Below are 10,994 nucleotides of genomic sequence, written 5' to 3'. Positions count from 1 at the left end.
GAGGCAAGGGGCAGCTTGGACCTTCCTGCTCCATCCTGGGAGGCACGAGGAGCTGGGAATCCAGAGCCTGGCAAAGCCGGCATCTGGGAAGACTAAAAAAGATCGGGAATGAATTAAAATTCCGGGAAGCAGCCTGGAGCTCCTGCCTCTCTCTCTCTCCTCCACCTGCTCGTGCCTCGTGGATTCTCCTGGGAGCCGGCCCAGTCCTGGTCACCTCAGCTGATCCCAGACATCCAAACCACGGCCAGGCTTCTTTCCTAAACAAAACCAGGTGGAATCTTTCCAAATTATCTCAAGGGCTTTAAGAATCTGCTCCCGCAGCCTCAAAATCCCCGGGAATAGGGAGGGATGGAATCCTGCGTCCTGCCTGCCTTCGATGGGATGGGAAAGGCGAAAGGGAAGAAGGGGAAAGGGAAATCAAGGAATTCCTGGGATTCCTCCAGACAGGAGACCTCCCGCAGTTTTCCTTTTCTTCCGAGCTCCTTGGAAAGCTGTGGAAAAAGAGGAAAGGAAGAATCGGGATAAATGATAGCCTCGAATAATTAAATTAAATAGGCAGGGCCACCTTCCACTATCCCAGGTTTTTCCAGCCTGGCCTTGGACACTTCCAGGGATGTGACAGCCACAGTTTTCCTGGGAAATCCATCCCAGTCCCTTCCAATCCTCCCAGGGAGGAATTTTTTTTTCCCCCCAAAAAAAATCCCATCCAAAGCCCCCTTTTTCCTAAAAGGTAACGTGTTCCCCTCGAGGACCCACCGGGACCGTCCTGAAATCCCACCCCGGTGACATTCCCGCGGCCATGAATAATTCAGGAATGTCAGGAAAGTTTCCCGGGAGCTGCTGCATTGATGAGCCCAAATCACCTGGAGGAGGTGAAGACGAGCTAATCACCGATTGTTCTCTCTCGATAGCTGATTAACCGCTAATTAGAAATTAAACAAGGGCTTAAATACCTAAATGAGCAGATGAGGACGGAGTTCGTCATTGGAGGTGTTATAAAATTCCCGATTTTTTGTTCTTGGATTATTGTTTGATTTGTTTTTGTTTGGATTTTTTTTCCCCCCTCCTAAAAAGTGGGATTTGGTTTTTGAAGTGGTTTGTTTTGATGAAATGTTGTAAGAGATGGGATAAATGAATCCCAAACTCCGTCAAAACATCGGGAATGCTGTTCCCAGCCACACCGGCAGGATGCTCAAAATTCACGAAGCTGGTCCTGCTTCTCCAGGGAAAAAAAAAAAAAAAAAAAAAAAAAAAAAAAGGGGCAAATTTTGGATGCTTTGCCAAAAATAGCTCCAAGATTCCTGCAGAACGGGGAGAGGGAATGGGGAGTCACAGGGAATTAACTTCCCTCCATTTCCATGGAATTGGCTGCGGAATGAAGCAGGGAAACCACGAGAGCCCAAATTAAAGGTGGGGGAGGGCAGGATTGGCCTGGCGGTGACAGAGGGGACAGCGATGTGACCCAGGCAGAAAACTGGGATGGAAAACACGGGAATCACGGAATCGTGAAGGTTGGAAAACACCTGCAAGATCAAATCCAACCTTCCCACATCCGTCATTCCACGGAGCCCGTGGACAAGGAGGCTGCTTATGGGATGGGGGCTGGGAAAAAACCCTTGGAATGTTGGATCCACTCCCTCTGGAGCCAGCTCCAGGTCCCCATCCCAGGTGTCCCCGCAGGAGAATTCCTGGCACAATCCTCCCTCTATGGGAAGCAGGGAACAGCTGCCTCCTGTCTGGAAATGAAAGAATATTAATTAGGCCTCTTAATGAGGATTTGTTGTGGTATTAATTAACCCCCAGGTCTTGGCAGAGAGTGGGGTGGGGGGGCTCAGCCCCAGCACGAGGAATTCCCAAAATCCCAATTCCCAAGATTCCTGTTGTCATTTTCCCGGCGTTGCTCTCAAATCCTGGCAGCCGTCCCCGCTCCGGTCACCTCTCCAGGCTGCCAAAAATTTGGGATGTGATCTCCTTAAACCTCTCTGTGCTGCCAACAGCATTTTGTTCCCATCTGTTTTCCAAGGGTTTTTCCAAAGGAGCTCAGCCCGGCCCGGCTTGGCAGCACCATCCTGCTCCAAAAGCAATTCCTTCGGAATTCCAGAGGGGTTTGGGGTGGAAGGGACCTTAGGGGACACCTTCCACTGTCCCAGGTTTTTCCTTGGATGCTTCCAGGGATTTGGCAGCCACAAGCTGTGCTTGGGAATTCCGCATCCAACATGAGGCTTTTCCCATGAGGAACGACCTGGTTTGGGATTCCCTTCTTCCTTCTGGCAATTCCTGCTTGAATTCTCTTCGTTCCCCGTGTTCCAGGAATGGAAGCACCACTGAGGAAATGCAGGGGGAAAAAAAAAAAAAAATTAAAAATTCCCAAATCCAGCAGGGAGTGGAGTTTTGGAACCAGAACCTTCCAGGGTGGCAGTGCCAGCAGCAGGAGCTGGGAATTCCAGAGCTGGGATCAAGAGGCCACATCCAGGTGCTGCAGCTCCTGGCAGGTGGGAATGGTGCAGTTCATCCATGGATTTGTGTCCAGTTCCAAATGTTTTTGGCCTCCCGGGTGGGACAGGGTGTGTATTCTCAAGAAGAATTGGGAATTGTGCTGATTGTGGCAGCCCCTCCCAGCTGATCCCACATCCAAAAATTCCAAGTCAAAACCATTCCAGGTTCAAGCAGCTCCATCAGCCTCAGCCTGAGCTCCTTTTTGTGCCTGAACACGGATTTTAAATAATTTCTTCCCATTTTTTTGGCCAGATTTCCTGGCAGATTTCCGAAGGAAAATTCCAGGACAGCACCTGCAATCCCAAAGTGTCAGAATTTGCTGCAGCTTTCCAGGTGCTGAGAAGTGGTGGAAGCATGGAAAAAAAAAAAATAAAAATCAATAGTTACAATCCCAGCGGGTCGGTTCTGCCAATGAGCCGTGCTCTCCCTGCTGAAAAAAACGGGAATTGCTTCGTGGGGGAAAGGAAAAGGGGAAAGGAAAGAAGGGGGGAAAAGGAAAGGGGGGAAGGGATGGAAAAAAAGAGGGAAAGGGGGTAAAAATAAGGGGAAAAGGCAAAAAACAAAAAGCGGAAAGGAATAAAAAAGGGGGGAAGCAAAAAACACTGGGGAAAGGTAAAAGAAAAGGGGAAATCCAAAAAAAAAAAAGGGGGGGTGGGAAAGGAAAAAAAAAAGGGCGGGAAAGGAAAAAAAAAAAGGGCGGGAAAGGAAAAAAAAAGAGCGGGAAAGGAAAAAAAAAGGGCGGGAAAGGAAAAAAAAGGGCGGGAAAGGAAAAAAAAGGGCGGGAAAGGAAAAAAAAAAGGGCGGGAAAGGAAAAAAAAAGAGCGGGAAAGGAAAAAAAAAAAGGGGGAAGGAAAAGAAAAAAGAAAAGGGGAAAGGAAAAAAAAAGGGGAAAAGGAGCACAAAGCTCCCCTCGGTGCCATCTCCCCCTTCACCTCCCGTGCCCTGAATTCCCTTGGGAAGATCCAACCAGGCCCCTCCAGAAGCTGAATTTTAATCACCCGTTAATGGGAGCGAGGGCAAGGATTTCCTGAGTTTCCCAAGGATTTGCTCCATAATCAGCTGGAATCGAGGCTGGAAAGGGCAAATGGAGCAATAATTCCTGGATGGGGCCTGACATCCCCTCATCCCTCCATCCTTAGGCTGAATTAAATTGATCTTTAAAGTGACATTTAATTACAGCGATATTGAATTTATAATTTAGTTTGTAAATCCCAGGTGGGGGAACGCACCAGCTCCATCTTTTCCATCTTTCCTGCACTTTCGCTCTCCTCACGGGGAGTTTTCCACTTGTTTTTATTGGAGTTTGGAATATTCCAGGCTGGCAGATGGTTGGTTTGGGAAGCTCGTGGGTGTGGGGGATTTTCATTAAAAAAAAAAAAAAAAAAAAAAAAAAAGAAAGAAGAAAATACTAATTAAAAATATCTCCCGCATTTTGTTATTTGGGATAAGTCAGCTCCTGGCATCAGGGCACGGATCCTGTGGAGGAATCCTATGGGATTTTCCTGGAGAAGTCCTCAGGTGTCTTCCCTGTGGCTCTGGAAACTCTGGGGATGGATGAAAGAGCTTTTTGTGGGATTTCCTGCAGTTCCAGCATTGATGGAACCGTGGGATTTGGGACTGGGGGATGCGGAATTTTTTCACCTGGAATTTCCGGCCAGGAAAAAGAAAATAAAAATAAAAAAAATAAAAATAAATAAACAAATAAATAAAAATAAAAATAGAAACCAAACCTCACCTGGATGAGCTGAGCTCCCACATCCCCCTCTCCCCATCCCGAGGTTATCCCAGCTCCCACCGGCTGCGGCTGTGGGAATTCCGGCGCTTTTCCACGGCCCTAAAAAACTCCTCGGCCGCGGAATTAGTGAGATGTTAATGAGTGAGGAGTTTCATTAAGGAGCCGAACCTGCGGCTGCCTGGACCGAGCTCAGACTAAATTTATCCAGAGCCCTCAGCTCCCTCCTGCCACCTCTTCCTGGTTTTATTCCCCAAAAAATGCCCGGTAGATGCTCCAGCTTCTGCCCCGCTGGTCTCTCCCCATCTTTTTTTTTTTTTTCCCCACTGGATATTCCAATTCCAGCTCGCTCTCCCAGTTTCCCTGCTGCTCCCTCCCTGATGTTTTTTTCCCCCAGAAGATTCCCAGGATTGGTCTCTCCCTGTTTTTTTCCTGTCCCAAAAAACGCACGGTGGAATCTCCAGCTCTCCCAGTTTCCCTGCTGGTCCCCTCCCTGGTTTTGTTTTTTTAACTTTTTAATTTCCCCCCCCCAAAAAAAAAAGATTCCCAGGGGATGCTCCAGCTTCTTCTAGCTCTCCCAGCTGCTCTCTCCCAGTTTTATTCCCCATGGATGTTCCAGCTCCTATCCTGCTGCTCTTTCCGTGGATTTTTTTTTTTCCTGGTGGATGTTCCAGCTCCTGCTTTGCTGCTCTCTCCATTTCTTCCCCCCAAAAATTCCCAGTGGCAGCTCCAGCTCTCTCTCCCAGTTTCCTGCTGCTCTCTCCCTCAATTGGCAGCCCCTGGAAGAGCCGAGAGGGATTTTAGGGATCTTTCCTTCCAGGGAATGTGAGCAGAGGGGTTGGGAGATGGGAGAGCTTTGGAAAAGCAACAAATCCATGTTTTGGAGGAGATTCCAGCAAAAAAACGCTTGGGAAACGAGGAATTCTCTCCTCAAGAACACTCAAAAGCTGAGGCCTGGGTCAGGGATGAAACCCCAAATACAGAAGGAAACCTTGGGAATTGGAAGCAGGAAGAGTCCTGGAAGGGTTTGGGTTGGAAGGATCCTTAATTATTGTCCCATCCCATTATCCCATTATCCCATCCCATCCCATCATCCCATTATCCCATCATCCCATCCCATCCTATCTCATCCCATCTTATCCCATCCCATTATCCCATTATCCCATCCCATCATCCCATTATCCCATTATCTCATCCCATTATCCCATTATCCCCTTATCCCATCCCATCCCATCCCATCCCATCCCATCCCATCCCATCCCATCCCATCCCATCCCATCCCATCCCATCCCATCCCATCCCATCCCATCCCATCCCATCCCATCCCATCCCATCCCATCCCATCCCATCCCATCCCATCCCTCACTATCCCAGGCTGCTCCAAGCTCGGAGTTTTCCAGGGCAGCCTCAGTTTCTCTGGGAAGCTCTTCCCTCCTTCAGGATCCACCAGAATTCCAGCAGGATCCGTTCTGCTGCCCCCAAATCCCAAGGAACGCCCCCGGCCCAGACTCATCCTGCTGGGAATTGGCCACCCCAAACATCCCAAAAAATCCTCATCTCCCTCCTGCTGCCTTTATTTTGGATAAACCGAGCTAAGGAAGGGATAAATCCAAGGATAAAACGTCAGGGAGTGGGAAAAGCCAAATAAAAAGCAACAGAAAACATCAAATCCACACGGGAGCAGCCACGGGACATCAAAGACCCCGCCGGGGCATTTTTCATCCCAAATTTCCTCCATCCCAAATTAATTCCTGCCAATTAGGCGCTGGGCTCCTAATTAAAACCTCATTAAGGCAAATTGGGGCTCACGGAGCAGGAATGTGGGGGTGGGGAGGGATCCCGTTCTCCCTTCCCATGGAATATTCCCGATAAAATCCCGCTGGAAAAGCCAAATCCAAATTAGTTCCAAATTCCAAACCCATCCAATTCGCCTGAATTTCCCCCTTTCCTAAAACCGGGATGCACTTCCCAGCAGCTGGAAAAGTTGGGAATCTCCATCCCTGCATGAGAGGTGTGTGCACATCCAGAAAATCCCGGGATAAACCTTTTGGAATTCACACACCCACAGGAAAAAAAGAAGAAAAAAAAAAAAAAAAAAAAAAGGAGAAAAGCACCAAGGGCTGTAAGAAAAAGCAATGCAAAAATCGAGATTTTTTTATTATTCGGAAGTCCAAAATCGAAAATAGCTTTGAAATTCCGCAGGGAACGCCGGGAACACACGGAAAAGCCTCATATACAGAGACAGATAAATTAACTGGGAATTCTGCAGACAAGCCAGGGGCATGGAGAGATTCCATATGTACATTTTTATGGAAACCATTTATACACTTTATTACATTTACAAAAAAAAGCTGATTTTTTTTTTCCCCCACTACTTCTTGTTGTTTTTCCCTACGATAATGAAAAGAAAAATTACATTTTGGGTTTTTTTTATTTATTTTTTTTAGCTGTACAAACTTTTAATTAATAAAAATATATCTCTGTACAAAAGAGGGATTTGAGCTTTTTTTTGTGTGTTTTTTTACCGTTTTTCTCATTTTTTTCCCTTTTTTCTTATTTTTTCTTTTTTTTTTTTTTCAATTTTTCCCCTATTATTTTCATTTTTTTTCCCTTTTTTTTCCATATATATTTTTTTTTTTACCATATGCAAGTCCTCTGGGCACAAGGATGGAGAATGGCATGGAGCAGATCCCAGCCAGCTTGCAAAAAATGGGATAAACCCCTTTTCCCACTTCCTTGGCTCCCTGGGCAACAGCAGGAAAAGGGAATTCATGGATCCAAAGCAGCAAATTCTCTTAAAGTCGAGCTCTCCTTCCTCCCTGCCTGGTTTTAAATATTTTGGATTTATTTTGCGCTCGTGGATGTGAATTTCTCCTGGTTTTTCCATGGAATGAGTGGGAGCCAGGCACTGAGCATCACCTGGAGCAGTCAGGGGAGGATTCCCCAGAATCTGGACAGGATTCCCTGGAATCTGGAAGGATCCAAGCTCTGCTTCCAAGGATTGTTGGGAGTTTTGGGAGCTGGAATTGGAGCCGGGATGTGGCAGGGCAGGGGTTTGGGTTGGGCTGTTTGGGTTTGGGGTTTTTAGGGAAAATTGAGATTGGAAAAAGCCAGGAGATCCCAGCTGGAGGCCGGGTGGGATCCAAGGATTCCAAGGATTATCCCAGCCTTGTTCCAGCACTGGGAGGATGGACAAGGGAAAAGGAGAATATTCCCTTGGAATCCTGCTGGGATTTGTGTCCCACGAGCTGGGAAGGACAAAGCCCATCCCAATCCATCCTCCCATGGAATTTCACCCTGGAATCCTCTCCAGGTGGGAGCACACCTGACTCCAGTGTCCCCAAATCCACGTGGGAACATTTCCCTGACCCCTGCCCGCTCTCGGGCTCCAGGGACAAATCAGGGCACCTTGGTGGCATTTTTGGGAGCACAGGTTGCATTTTTTGGCAGACTGGGAATTCTGCTCCCTCCTCTTGGAGAGCTGAAGGAGAGCCAGGAGTAACAAAAAATAAAATATTGATGTATTTACACACAGAAAAATCAAGGATAAACCAACAAAAAAAAATATACCCCAAATTATCCCACTATTTTCAGTAGGCAGAGCTTCAGGGAGGAGCAAATCCATGCTGGAATGGGAGCATGGATGGAAACCCCCATTCCAAAGGGTTCATCCTGATTTTCCTTGGAGCCTCCTGGATTCAGTGACCTGGGAATGACACTTCTGCCTCCCCTGATCCTAAAAAAAATTGACTCAAAGCAAACTCTGGATCACAAGGATCCAGAGGAGGAAATGTCAGGCTGCCTTCCCTGCTCCCACGAAATCCCACAAAACCTCAGCGCCCCTGGGAAATAAAACTCCTCTTGCATTGCCCTTTGGAGGATCAGTCTGGAAAGGGCAAAGGATTTGGGAAGCTTTTGGGGGAATTAGTGTTTGTTGAGTTGTTTTCAGAGAGGATTTATATCCCTCTGGATATTCCTGTCCCTTCTGGAATCGTCTTGCAGCGAATTCCTGATCAGGGTTTTGGGCCCAGCTCAAATCAGGGGGAACACGAGGCAGGAAAAACCCAGCCAGGAATGCCCAAAGGAAAAACGAACACAGGGAAGAGGGGAAAAGCTTTGGGGAAACTTTTCCCAAGTTTTGGGAAGATTCCTTTTGAAAACTCTTCCTGGGGTAGAAAAACCAACAAAGATATAACCCAGAAACCCAAATGCAGAAAACCCAAATCCTCATCCTGTCCCATCCAGGTGTTTTCTGTAAATCCAGCCAGGAATGCCCAAAGGAAAATCAAACACAGGGAAGAAGGGAAAAGTTTCCCAAGGTTTGGAAAGCTCCCATTTTGAAAACCCTTCTTCTGCTCAAGTCCTGGGGTAGAAAACACAACCAAAAAAAAAAAAAAATTAACCCTGAAACTCAAACTCCGACACAAATCCTTATCCTGTCGCATCCAGGTGTTTTCCATGAACATGAAAGCTTCCCAGGTTTTGCTTGGAAAGGCCCCATCTGAAAACTCTTCCTCTGCTCAAGCCCTGGGGTAAAAAACCCAACCAAGAAATGTGCCAGAATCCTAAATGCAGAAAACCCAAATCCTCATCCTATCCCATCCAGGTGTTTTCCATGAATCCAGCACCTTGTGCACAACCTCTTTGCTGCCCAAGCTCTTCCCAAAATTCGGGAAACTCCTCACAGGAGCCCTGGGAGCAGCTCCCACCCCCAGGCCTTGCCGAGGTCTCGGAGCGGGGCCGGGGAGCGGGAGAGCAGCCGGAGCAGAACCTTTGGCTTGGAGATCCAGCAGGATGGAGGAGATGGATCCAGCAGCCCCTGGGGAATTCCAGGGAGGTGCAGCAGCTTCTCAGCAGGGCCGGGAGCAGGGAGGGGACGGACGGACGGACGGACGGATGGATGGATGGATGGATGATGGATGGAGAGGTGGGACAATCATCCACTGGACACCAACCCCGGAATCTGGGGAAGCAAGGAGTTGGTTATGACACAGGATGGAAATTCCAGGGAAGCGACTTTGTTATCCTGGAACTGGGATATTCCGGATGATGGAAGGGCTCTACAGCCCACAGCGAACTGATCCCACGAGAACCTTTCCAACTCCATGTGTTCCCTGATCCCATGAAAACCCTTCCAACCACACCCATTCCCTGATCCCACATGATCCCTTCCAACATTCCCTGATCCCATGAGAACCCTTCCAACATTTCCTAATCCCATGAGAACCCTTCCAACATTCCCAGATCCCACGGGACCCTTCCCAGCCACACCCACTCCCATTCCCTGATCCCATGAAAACCCTTCCACCCATTCCCTGCTCCCACGAGAACCCTTCCAACATTCCCCGATCCCATGAGAACCCTTCCAACATTCCCTGATCCCACAGGACCTCTCCCAGCTGCACCCACTCCCATTCCCTGATCCCACGAGAACCCTTCCAACATTCCCAGGTCCCACAGGACCCTTCCAACATTCCCTGATCCCACGAGAACCCTTCCAACATTCCCAGGTCCCACGGGACCCCTCCCAGCCACACCCACTCCCATTCCTTGATTCCACGAGAACCCTTCCACCCATTCCCTGATCCCATGAGAACCATTCCAACATTCCCTGATCCCATGAGAACCATTCCAACATTCCCTGATCCCACGGGACCCCTCCCACCCGCACCCACTCCCATTCCCTGATCCCACGAGAACCCTTCCAACATTCCCAGGTCCCACAGGACCCTTCCAACATTCCCTGATCCCACGAGAACCCTTCCAACATTCCCAGGTCCCACGGGACCCCTCCCAGCCACACCCACTCCCATTCCCTGATGCCATGAGAACCATTCCAACATTCCCTGATCCCACAAGGACCCTTCCAACATTCCCTGATCCCACGAGAACCCTTCCAACATTCCCTGATCCCACATGATCCCTTCCACCCATTCCCTGATCCCACGAGAACCCTTCCAACATTCCCTGATCCCACATGATCCCTTCCACCCATTCCCTGATCCCACGAGAACCCTTCCAACATTCCCTGATCCCACATGATCCCTTCCAACATTCCCTGATCCCACAGGACCTCTCCCAGCTGCACCCACTCCCATTCCCAGATCCCACAGGACCCCTCCCAGCCACACCCACTCCCATTCCCTGATCCCACGAGAACCATTCCAACATTCCCTGATCCCATGAGAACCATTCCAACATTCCCTGATCCCACGGGACCCCTCCCACCCGCACCCACTCCCATTCCCTGATCCCACGAGAACCCTTCCAACATTCCCAGGTCCCACAGGACCCTTCCAACATTCCCTGATCCCACGAGAACCCTTCCAACATTCCCAGGTCCCACGGGACCCCTCCCAGCCACACCCACTCCCATTCCCTGATGCCATGAGAACCATTCCAACATTCCCTGATCCCACAAGGACCCTTCCAACATTCCCTGATCCCACGAGAACCCTTCCAACATTCCCTGATCCCACATGATCCCTTCCACCCATTCCCTGATCCCACGAGAACCCTTCCAACATTCCCTGATCCCACATGATCCCTTCCAACATTCCCTGATCCCACATGATCCCTTCCAACATTCCCTGATCCCACAGGACCTCTCCCAGCTGCACCCACTCCCATTCCCAGATCCCACAGGACCCCTCCCAGCCACACCCACTCCCATTCCCTGATCCCACGAGAACCATTCCAACATTCCCTGATCCCACGAGAACCATTCCAACATTCCCTGATCCCACGGGACCCCTCCCACCCGCAC

This window comes from Cinclus cinclus, chromosome 26 (genome assembly GCF_963662255.1).
Source record: "Cinclus cinclus chromosome 26, bCinCin1.1, whole genome shotgun sequence".
Classification (NCBI taxonomy): domain Eukaryota; kingdom Metazoa; phylum Chordata; class Aves; order Passeriformes; family Cinclidae; genus Cinclus; species Cinclus cinclus.
This window is presented reverse-complemented; position numbering follows the sequence as displayed.